The 12,435-nt window shown below is 36.6% G+C and overlaps 1 protein-coding gene across 1 annotated transcript in view; it reads left to right on the plus strand.

Moving 5' to 3' along the window:
• AFG2A (AFG2 AAA ATPase homolog A) overlaps window positions 1-12,435 on the plus strand; it is a 348,368-nt gene that overhangs the window by 244,412 nt on the left and 91,521 nt on the right. The window lies entirely within an intron of this gene.

Genomic DNA, 12,435 nt, shown 5'->3' on the forward strand with positions numbered 1-12,435 from the left:
TTGCCTGAAATTGTTTAAGCCCTTTTTTAAATTGAGGTGTAACTGACGTATAATGTTTTATTTTAGGTGTACAACATAATGATTTGATATCTGTATATATTATGAAATGATCACCCAGTCTATTTTGAAAGCCCATGTTTTTCCTACTACATCATGGTGCCTCCCACCTTTTAATTTCCCACCCGTGTTCCTTCCACATTCCAGATATTACAGGTTTTCCTACCTTCCCTCAACACCCACCAAAGAAAAGTTCCTAATCCCCATTCTCTCTCTGCCTCCAGGGATATTTATTGCCTGAATGAATCTCTAAATAGCATGTTCAAATAGTGTAACAAGATGAAACGAGCATTCTAATGTCAGAGGGGCTCTTTGGGGGGCCAACGGGGCTACTAATGCGAAGGCTATTCTGTCTGAATCTGCCCTAGTTCCAGTCTTGCTTCTCATTATCTCTTGTTCTTTAGTTCACTCCTGAACTGCATGCGGTCTCTAAAAACTCTGGGTGTTTTCCTTTTTTTTTTTTTTTTTTTAAACCTATATGATCTCCTAGTAAGGACAAGAATAAAGGAGAAAGGCTTTTCAAGAAAATAGAGGTTATTTTTAATTTGGTAATTAAGTGTATAGCAGACATTTAGGATCCTGAATTTCATATTCCAAGATAGCAAAAGAATATATATAGACAGCACAATGGCATGAGATTTGACCTATGACATGTTTTTCTTGGACATTTCTAGAAGGCATTCTACATTTTTTTCAATATCATATATTTCCATATTATACTTTTGAAAATATATGTAGATAAAAGTGATTGTGGGCATAAATTAGCATAACCTTTCTAGAAGGTAGTTAATATGTAACAAAAAAACTTCAAGTGATCACCTTTTGTCCCACTAGGAATTTATCCTAGGATATAACAATCCAAGATGTTAGTTTAAAATGTTTGTTGCAGGGGCTTCCCTGGTGGCGCAGTGGTTGAGGGTCCGCCTGCTGATGCAGGGGACATGGGTTCGTGCCCTGGTCCGGGAAGATCCCACATGCCGTGGAGCGGCTGGACCCATGAGCCATGGCCGCTGAGCCTGCGCATCCAGAGCCTGTGCTCCGCAACAGGAGAGGCCACAACAGTGAGAGGCCCGTGTACTGAAAAAAAAAAAAAAAAAAAAGTTTGTTGCAGGATTTTTATAGGTTGAATCTCTAAAATAAGACTAATGGTACCCACCTATCTTAAGGGTTGCTTTGAGGATTAAATATTACATATGTGTTATATGTAACAAAATAATAAACAACTATTAAAATGGTGATGTGTACTATATGTATTAACAGTAAAAGAAATTGATACACCATAATTACTGAGAAATAAAAGTATCAATAGGTTATAAAACAGTCATAAATAACACAAATTATGTGAAACAATGTACAATGATCTGGAAGATTATTCCCAAAAATGTTAACAGGGCCATCATTTTGTTAATTTTTACTTTCTAATTAATGTAAATCAGTATTGTGTCAAAATCGTTTACAATACTATGTATCATTTTTATATTCACAGAAAGCAGTCATTTTTATTTTTAAAATAAGCTGAATGTGCATAGCCTTGCTAGTTACTAACAGTATCACTTTTAATTTGTTCTAAACTTCCTCCTGTGTAAAAGGAGAGTAATAATAAACTTCCAGCATAAATGTCAGTTATAATCCCCATCCCATCTTCCTCCCTGTTTATCAGTCCTGAGCCATTCTTGGCTCCATAATAGCTGAAATGAATGAATGCCTTCTCAAAGGATGTGGGGTCAGATTTCTTATCATCAGCTTCCTTAGCACAAGTAATGCTGTCAGGGAGGTGGAAGGGGGTGGAGGGAAACCAAGATGTTGACAGAACCGAGGAGAGAAGTCAGCCTGATGATTCAAAGGAGTATTGGCAAAGTCGAGAATTGTGTGGCAATTTTAAGACTGTATTTAGTTTTACTCATTTAGAGCTCAGTCATGTTTTAAACATTATATTGGTAAATTTCAGGAAGGGGAGACCATCTCTCATTTGGACTCAGCAATTTTATTTTTAGCAATATATAGAGGAGAAATTTCTTGGTTAAAAAAAATTTATTTTTTTTGTTAAGGAAAAACTTTAGACAGCTAAATGAAGTGAATGGTAATCTGAGTGTATGTGTAGAGGATGTAGTGAGTGACAGTGTGTCATACCCCTCCCACACACACCAGAACCTTTACCTTGAGACATGAGTGCTTTTGCCTGGCCATTCTTAGAAATAACACAATTTTTTAAGAGCACTGTATGACCAGATCTGAGGGGTTTAAAAGTAGGTGAGACAGCATATCCTGTAGTGCAGCATATGGATTTACAGTTTTGTTTTTTCTTTCTTTACGTCCCCATTTAGTTAATACTAGGCAGTAAACCCATTTCAGAATTATTCACTGAAAAGGAAATGGCTTAACTACTCACAGCTGTAGCTGCATAGGTCATCAACAGCTCCCTGGGATTTAGGATCAAATCTGAGTTGATATTATCAGACTACTTCTGCCCAAGATAATAAAATTTGAAGTCCTGTGTTTTAGGAGGACTGAAATGTGTGCAAATACCTGAGGAAGTTTATTTAAAGTATAATCTTTTCAAAAAGCAGAAGGAGGAGTGCAAGACCAGGATAGTATATTGGGGGCTTTAGTTTAAGATACCATTAACAGTTTCTTTCCCTGAGGAATTTAAGTTCTCTTTAGCAACCTAGCTGTCAAGTTGCTAGTGAATTCACAATTGTGAATCTTACAGAAAATATGGAAATGAAGAAATGAAGAAATTCATTTGCTATTTGTACTGGATTGGGTGCAGGTGTAATAAAAGTAGGCATCTGATACAAGAAAAAAAAGAATTCTACTTAATTGAGCTGAAGTGAATCCCATCTCTATATAGTTTGAAGGGTTGTGAGAGGTTTGTGTTATGATTATTTTGTTTAGAAAAGTTATACAGGTTTTGCCTTTAAGAACAAAACTTTCAATTTTTCATCATGATTTGAAACCATTTGTTACCTGTCATCTCCATTCTGTAAGCTTCTTTAAGGTAAGGGTGATATTGCTTATCTTTGATAAATCCAGCACCAGACATAAATATTTATTTGGTTGGCTAATTAATTAATTCTGCTTTTTAATGCAGGTGATTTTGCCTAACAATAGTTTTATACACACACGGGCCTACCTTCTGTTTTCTGCTGCTTCCAACTTCAGGAGTTTGGGAATGGGAATAGTTTTGCTACAGCAGTTTACAAAGTTTTTGTCTTAAGGGATGAAATTACAATAAATTGAGTGGGAATTGGAAGGAACAGTAATATTGGAAGCTGTTTTTATTTTAATATTTATTGCTAGAGGATAGAAAATGGTTAGCTGTGGCCTTCACTACATTGAAACATCACAATCTGTGACAAAAATGAATTAACCACCACTCCCCATATTGGCACTTAGTGTGACAAGTGATGCAAAGCATAATTATATAATTACATAATTTCTTTTCATATTTTAATTTCTATAGATAATATATGTACCCACAATTTACATATATGTAAATATAAATATAGAAAAACAAACCACATAATAGTATCTATTTCAGACAGTTGAAATATAATTTTACTTCTGTGTGTGTGTGTATTTATTTATACATACATAAATACATACATACATACATACATATATATATATACATAATATTTCTAAAAGTAGTACCTAACAAGAAGACCTTAGCTCTGTTTCTTAAAATGAATATAATGCTCTAATTAATAGACATTTTATCATATCTCTGAACTTGAATGAGTTGAAATCTTGAATTTCTACTAAAAGTGTATGACAAGAATTTGGGACCCAGTGTCATAGAAACAGTACAATTCCATTACATATTTCTCTTAACAAGTAAAATCAGATAGTTTACAGGATTACTTTTCTAACAATTAGTGCCTTTAGTAGAAATCTAAACTAGAGTTAAAGCAGAGTTCAGCATATAACTGAACAACAAATTAAAATTTTACTTGAAATACACCTCTGTTGTCACAGATTCTATTTTATAGTGCGTTTTAACCGTGATCCTTTTGTTGTTATTAATGAGCTAAACATTTTTCAGCTGATAATGGTTAATTTTTTTAATGAATTTACACATTTTTCAATTTACTGGTGAAGATAAACAAAAGTCTTTGGAAGAGAAAGATGCTCTCTCATGTGAAGGAAGTTGATGAGACTGGTTAATGCTTTCATAAGGGTAATTTATCCAGTGTCCTAACAATTTAGTTTGTATCTGGGAATAGTTTCTTCAGTGAAGTTCTCCACATACCCTAGAACTGCCTGTCAGTTTGGTAGCCACATGTGGCTATTGTGGCTTGTCCAAATCAAGATGTGCTTTAAGTATAAAATATACTCCAGATTTCAAAGACTTTGTATTAAAAAAGTATACTACTTCTGTAATAATTTTTACATTGATATTTAAATCACACTGTGGATATATTATATTAAATAAAATACACTATTAAAGGTAAGTTTACCTTTTTAAAAAACTTTTAAAGTGTAGCTACTGGAAAATTTTAAATTATATATGTGGCTCACATGATATTTCTATTGGGCAGCTCCAATCTCAAGTTTTACCTTTATCATTGTCAGAGTTTAAATGCATGATGATCATGATGCCGCAGGTATAATCAGAGTGGAAATCTGGGTCCTGGGTCACAGGTGGCCTCCAGCTTTTACTTACTTTTTACTGACCTCAATTGTGGCCTGCTTTTTGTAGGAAATACAATTTTTCCTGAGCTAATAGGATATCAGAATTTGTCTTCACTTCTTTAGATCTGGTAAAATAAGTTAGAACATTATGACAGGAATGGCTCTTTCTAACATATAACACTTTCTTGTGTGTCTGTTATTTTAAATTTCAAATTCTCCATTAAAACTCTGGGATGGGTTTAGGACATATTTCTCCTTGCTCTGAAAGGTGTCATTTTCAGGTAACAAAAGTTCTTAAGCACTAATATTCTGGTATGAAGTTGCTACGTGTTTTATAATATTACTGGTATAACAGCCGTGCATGGTTTTAATCTTTGAGAGGTTATATTTTTATAGTTTTGTCAAAGGACTTTCCTCATAATCACATCTGAATGTTGTTGCAGTGACAAAGGTTAGGGCTTCATACTGAGCAAAACAAGCCCCCAGATTTCAGAGATGTTTAAACTACTTCTTACATCCTCCTTACTTATTATGCTTAGAGATTATTTAATGTTTTTTGTATGCAGATTGTTGGGGAGAGGATTTATAAGAAAGAATAATTTGCAGTATGTCTTTCCTGTTAATTCTTTTATCACATGGCCTTGGGGTGGGGAGATGGGTGCAGAGAGAGGGTAAGACCAGATTGGTCCATGAACTGAGGAAATTTGAGCCAAGAGAATACTCTGCTTCAAGATAAAGGCCAGGTGGACCACATTTTTGTTACTGTTTTTGTTGTACTTCTCCAAATTATTTACTTCTAAAGTTCTTGAAATTTCTTGAAATTTCTAGTCAACTTTGAACTAAAGTCCAAACTGATGATGATTTGCTTCCTGGATTTGTGAAAGGAAGACTAGAGGTAATACTCTTTTAGCAAGTTTGATTAGGGGTCAGGGAATCATTAAAGGCCCTGAAGCATTTTTGTGAAACTGGAGTTCTTAGTCTGAGTGTCTGGGCCACATAGTTTCAGTAAACTCAGTCTTACCATGAAGAATATAGATAGAAAGGCAACCCCTGTATTCTCTGTGGCTAGATATCTGCAGATATCTAATGGCAATTCCATTTGTGTACAGTGATCACACTTTCTTCTATTTACTTTTGAGTTCTTTTCAGTTTCTTACTGAAAATTACATAATTACAGAAATTACTTAAAATAGTCAGATGCTTTATCTGTTATTTCAAAACCTCCTCCTCAAAAAAAATCTAAACATTTCATTGAAACTCCTTGAAGGTATTTAAACTGTGATTTCCACAGATTGTTTTTTTCTTACTCTCATTTTCTTCTGGATAACATCATTTCATTTACTCCTAGTCTATTTGTTGTTTCACTCTCTTAGACTACAATCTAATATGTTCTCTCTTCAGACTTTCAGTACCGTCTCCTCTATCCTCAGTCTCACCTGATGTCTTTTTAATAAGAAAACTGAATAATTAGCAGGAAAAGCATTCAATAGAAAATAGACCAAAGCTAATAGGGATGATAAAATTAGCAAACTTTAAAGCAGCTATTATAAATGTATTTAAGAATTTAAAGGAAAACATAATTAAGAGGAGATAAATGGAGGCTATGAAATAAATCAAGTGAAAATTCTAGAGTTGGAATATATAGTATCTAAAGCAGAAATTCACACAGGTTGGACTTAACAGATTAGGTGCTACATAGCAATAGAACTATCCAAACTGAAGCTTAGAAAGAAAAAATGTGTGCGTGTGTGTATATTGGGAGTGTGGGTCATGGAAAGAATATAGCCTCAGTAACCTGTGGGATGATATCATGTAATCAGAGTACTTAAAAAGAAATCAGAGAGATTGGGGCAGAAAATTATTTGATTAAATAATGGTCACAAAAATTTCCCAATATGATGAAAAAATATATATCTTAATAAATCCCAAACAGGCTATACATAAGGAAAATTACACAAGGCACACCATGATTAACTTGTGAAAAACTAATGATAAAGGGAAAAATCTTAAAAGCTGCTGGAGAAAAAAGTGATATTACATACAGATTAACAAGATAATAATCCTGCTGATTGCTTACAGAAACCATACAAATCAGAACCCAATGGAATGACAAAGTACTGAACAAATGAATTCACAAAGTCAGACATTTCTTAATAAGGATAGCTTTCATTTATTTAGTAAGTATTATATACCAGAAATTGTATTAGGTTTAATATACATTATCTCATTTAATCCATAGAACAACTCTGAGAGGTAGTAAAATTACCACATCTTAGAAATGAAGAAAATAAATCTCAGAGAATCCAAATGACTTGGCTAATATATGTTACACACTTAGCAAATGGAAAATTAAGGCTTTGAAACCAGGTGTGATTTGACATAAAGCCACTTCTTTCACTATAAACCATACAAAATAGAACATTTATATAACCTGATTTACTAGGTAAGCCAGTTGGAGGCTATTTGTTGTGGTTTGTGTGTTTGAAAACTGCTGTCAGTCAACAAGTATTTATTGAGCACTTAAGGTATTCCTGGCTGGGTATTGGAATGGAATAGTAAACGATACGAATACGGTTCCCCATTCTCATGGAGCTTATAGTCTAGCAAGAAGAGAAATATGGTAAGTCTGACAACCTCTCAAGGTTGTTCTAAGGGTTAAATGAAATAATGTATGTTACAAGAACAGCACAATTTGGGTATATGGCATCTCTATTAAATGTTTCTATTTATTAAATAATTTTAAGTATTTAAGAAAATAGTTATAGATATTCATAGTGCTTTGAATAAATACCAAGTGCTATGGAAACATGGAGGAAAGGGATTCTGCCTTAGTCTGGAAGGTTAGAGAGGGCTTCCCTGAGTTGTTGATTTTTTAGCTGAATCTAAAAAATGAATAGACTGTTAGCCAGAAAAAGAGAGAGTGGGGTGCACAAGATCATTCAATTCAAAGGACTCAGCATTTGAAAAGACATAGAGGTTGGAGAGAGCATAGTACGTCCTTTACTGGACATTGAGAAATAATTGATGGTATTAAGGATGTGATTGGAGAGTATCTGACAGTCATCACATTTGCGTTAAAAAGTCATTTCATCATTCCAGCACTCTGTATGACCAATCTTTGAGGGATGTGACAAGAATGGACGCAAGGATAGCCGTGAGAAACTGGTTCAAACATTGGGAATGGAACAAAGTTAGAATCCACAGAATCTGGCAGTTTTGAAAATGGGAAAGGAGAAAGAAGATACACAGTTCCTAGGTTTCTGGGTTGGTGGAAAGGCTGTTTGCTGAGAATGGGAATCTTGGAAGTATCACAGGCTTGGAAATGAAAATTATGAATTATGTTGGGTATGTTTATATGGATATACTTGTGTGACATCCAAGTAGAGATGTCAAATATGAAAGTTTTACACATGAGTCTGGAGCTCAGAGGAGAAATGTAGACCTGATATGTAGATTTGGGGAATCATTTGTCTGTAGATGGTAACTGAAGTCAGAGGAATGGATGGAAAAGTGAAGAGAAGGAAGAGGAGAAAGATAAGTGTAAGTGCTGAGAAACTTCAGTCTTCAAGTTTAGATAAAGGGAGAATAGCCAGCCAGCAAGGGTAGCTGAGTAAGAATATCCAGAGAAATGAGAGGTATAGTGTAGAGTGTCAGAAACCAGGAGAGAAGTGTTTTAAGAACAAAGGAGTATTTCAGCTTTTTAAATCCTGCTGGAAGCTTAGGCAAGATATGGGCAGAAAAAGTATTTGTTTTTTAATTCAAAAATCTGGAAGTCGCTGATGATCTTAACAAGGGTCAGTTTGGTGGTGTGATAGGAACAGATTGGATTCAACTGAGAAAGAGTGACAGGTGAGGGCTTCCCTGGTGGCACAGTGGTTAAGAACCCACCTGCTAGTGCAGGGGACACAGGTTCGATCCCTGGTCTGGGAAGATCCCATATACCCCATAGCAGCTAAGCCCATGCACCACAACTACTGAGCCTGCGCCTAGAGCATGCGAGCCACAACTACTGAAGCCTGTGTGCCACAACTGCTGAAGCCCGCATGCCTAGAGCCCGTGCTCCACAACAAGAGAAGCCACCACAATGAGAAGTCGACGCAACTCAATGAAGAGTAGCCCCCGCTCGGTGCAACTAGAGAAAGCCCACGCACAGCAAGGCAGCCATAAATAGATAGATAGATAGATAGAGTAACAGGTGAGTAACTAGAGCTTAACTCTTTAGCTTTGCATGGGGAAGAAAGAGTTGGGGCAGTAGCTAAAACACGATGAGGTGTTCAACAAGGGTTTTTAATAGGTCAGAGGTATCTGAGTATGTTTAAACCGTGATGGAAAAAAGCAAACAGAGTAGAACTTGAAGTTATCCCAGAGTGGGGTAATTGTAGTGCCATGTGTTGGCAAGATGAGGTGGGGTTTGGAGGGAATGCTGCTATATAAGGAGAATAGTTGATAGAAACTTAGATAAAGTAGGTAAAAATGTCTAAACATCTAGTCTAAATGTCAGTTCTTACCATCACACTGAAATCAGGCAAGGACTTTGCTTGCTATTTCTAAAGGAAATCTTTCTTCTTAGAACAAAAGACAAAACTAACCCAAAAAAAGCAAATGAAGATACTGAACTGACATCAAGGAGCATGTCAAGTAATGAAAAACAAAATTCAGTTATTGTTTATTTACTTACTAAAGCAGAATTGTCTATTTGAGTTCTTTTATATCCACAGTCCTATTAATTTTAATGCCTGAGGCAGTTCTAATCCATAACCTACATGAAAGAGTTTTTTTTTTTTTTTTTTTTTTTTTTTTTTTTTTTGCGGTACGCAGGCCTCTCACTGTTGTGGCCTCTCCCGTTGTGGAACACAGGCTCCGGACGCGCAGGCTCAGTGGCCATGGCTCACGGGCCCAGCCACTCCGCGGCATGTGGGATCTTCCCGGACCTGGGCGCGAACCCATGTCCCCTGCATCGGCAGGCAGACTCTCAACCACTGGGCCACCAGGGAAGCCTGAAAGATTTTTTTTTTTTTTTAATGCTTTGTTAGAGAATGTGGTGGACTTTAGTTGCAACTTTCAAACTCTTCTTTAACAGTTCGTAATATTTGGCTAGAATTCCATTTTTTCTTTTTTTCATACAAAGAAATCATTGCCCTCCCCCACCTTCAGAGTAAGATTTGAGATGATGCAGCCACATTTGTCAGAGCTGTGCTAACCTCTGTTGTCCAGCTGTTCTGGTAATAATATTTTCTTTCCCTTTCCTCTCGTCTCCTATTCTCCCAAATCTTAAAAAAAAAAAAAAAAAAAGGTTGAGAGAAAAAACCAGTTGTCCCTCTTTCATATTGATACTTAAGATAAAATAAAGGTAGTTATAAAAGCATCTATCAACATAGCACTATCTTGCCAAGCTAAGTATTTGGGTTGGAAATCATTCTTTCCCAACTGCTTAAAAACAGGAAATATCTCTGTTAAATTATAGATAGCTCCCTGATGCCGGAAGGGAAGGTCTCTTTCATTTCTCTCTACATTTTTCAGTAATACAATGAGTTCTGTAGTTTCATATATAAGAGCCAAATACATACATACATACATACATACACATAATATATACATACATATATGTGTGTGTGTGTGTGTGTGTATATATACACACACACACACACACACATACATATATTGCAAAAATCCATTTGCAGTATGTGTGCGCACATACACACATCCATACAGGCATACCTCATTTTATTGTGCTCTGCTTTTTTTGTGCTTTGCAGACATTGCAATTTTTACAAATGGAAGGTTTACAACCGTGCAAGTCTATCAGCACCATTTTTCCAACAACATTTGCTCATTTCAGGTCTCTTTGTCACATTTTGGTAATTGTCATAATATTTTAAGCTTTTTCATTATTATTAAACTTGTTACGGTAACCTGTAATCAGTGATCTTTGATGTTACTATCGTAACTGTTTGGGGGCACCACAAACTATACCCATATAAGATGGTGAACTTAATTGATGAATGTTGTGTGTGTTCTGACTGCTCCACCAACCAGCTTTTTCCTTGTTTCTCTCCCTCTCTTTGGGCTTTCCATTCCCTGAGGCACAATATTGAAATTAGGGCAAATAGCACCCCTACAGTTTTCCAGTGAAAGAATCAATCGATGTGGCAGACTTCATTGTCTTAAGACACTGCCACAGCTGCCCCACCTTCAACATCCACCCTGGTCAGTCAGCAGCATCAACATCAAGGTAGGACCCTCCACCAGCAAAAGATTGTGACTTGCTGAAGGCTCAGATGCTGATTAACCTTTTTTAGCAGTAAAGTATTTTTAAATGAAGGTATGTACATTGGTTTTTTAGACATAATGCTATTACAATTTTAATATGCACTAGGAAACCAAAAAATTTGTGTGACTCACTTTATTGCAATATTCACTTTATTGCAGTGGTCTGGAACTGAACCTGCAATATCTCTGAGGTATGCCTGTATATGTAAATATATGTTAAAATACCTTCAAAGGTTTTAAACATAGAATTTCTTTTCATAAGCCAGCCCAGGCACATCTTATCCAACAATTCAGGCAGAGCTTTTGGATCTGTCAGAAACAGCCTATAGGTTTGCACTGGGTGATTAATTGCCAGGAGAATCTGGTTCTATATTTCATTACATATAATTGTTATCTTTTCTAAAGGTGTTCTTTTACTAAGCTCCTACCGTAAACAGGGGAAAATACACACACATAACTTACATTCCTGATGCTTAGCACTTCTTACGAAAAGAAAGAGGAAAACTTTAGCTTAATCCAGTAACAAAGGCCTGTTCGTTTTGGTTCACAGATGATTTTTTCCCCAAATTTTTACTAGAACTTTAATAATATTCTTGTGGGTTTTTTTGTTTTCTTTTTTTTGCGGTACGCGGGCCTCTCACTGCTGTGGCCTCTCCCGTTGTGGAGCACAGGCTCCGGATGCGCAGGCCCAGCAGCCATGGCTCACGGGCCCAGCTGCTCCGCGGCATGTGGGATCTTCCCGGACCAGGGCACGAACCCGTGTCCCCTGCATTGCCAGGCGGACTCTAAACCACTGCGCCACCAGGGAAGCCCTTTAATAGTATTTTTAATTGCCTAGAAATTTGTCTTGGGAAAGCAGTGTGGAATAATGGAATAATAGTTTAGTTACCATGATCTGAGGGTATGGAATTAAACCTTAGTTCAAATTCCAGCTTTATTACATAATGTTCCTCTGACCTTTGGCAATTATTTAACCTCTTCAAACCACCATTTTCTGTCTTATAAACTGGGTATAAGAATATCTCCTACTGGGCTTCCCTGGTGGCGCAGTGGTTGGGAGTCCGCCTGCCGATGCAGGTCACGAGGGTTCGTGCCCCAGTCCGGGAGGATCCCGCGTGCCACAGAGCGGCTGGGCCCATGGGCCATGGCCGCTGAGCCTGCGCGTCCGGAGCCTGTGCTCCGCAACGGGAGAGGCCACAGCAGTGAGAGGCCCGCGTACCGAAAAAAAAAAAAAAAAGTTAAAAAAGAATATCTCCTTCAGAGTGTTATTGTGAGGATTTTACAGACTGCCATAGTAAAGCATTTATCACAGTTGTGAATATATAGTAGGAGCTCAATAACGTTATCATGTTAAGCATACTTAGAATGCTTCTTCTAAGTCTACCACTTAATCATGGGATGTATTTTGGTGTAATGGTTGAGTGTGAACTCAAGAATGAGACTACCAATATTACCCCCAGCTCTAATACTTAC

This window comes from Grampus griseus (genome assembly GCF_964374135.1).
Source record: "Grampus griseus genome assembly, chromosome: 4".
NCBI lineage: Eukaryota > Metazoa > Chordata > Mammalia > Artiodactyla > Delphinidae > Grampus > Grampus griseus.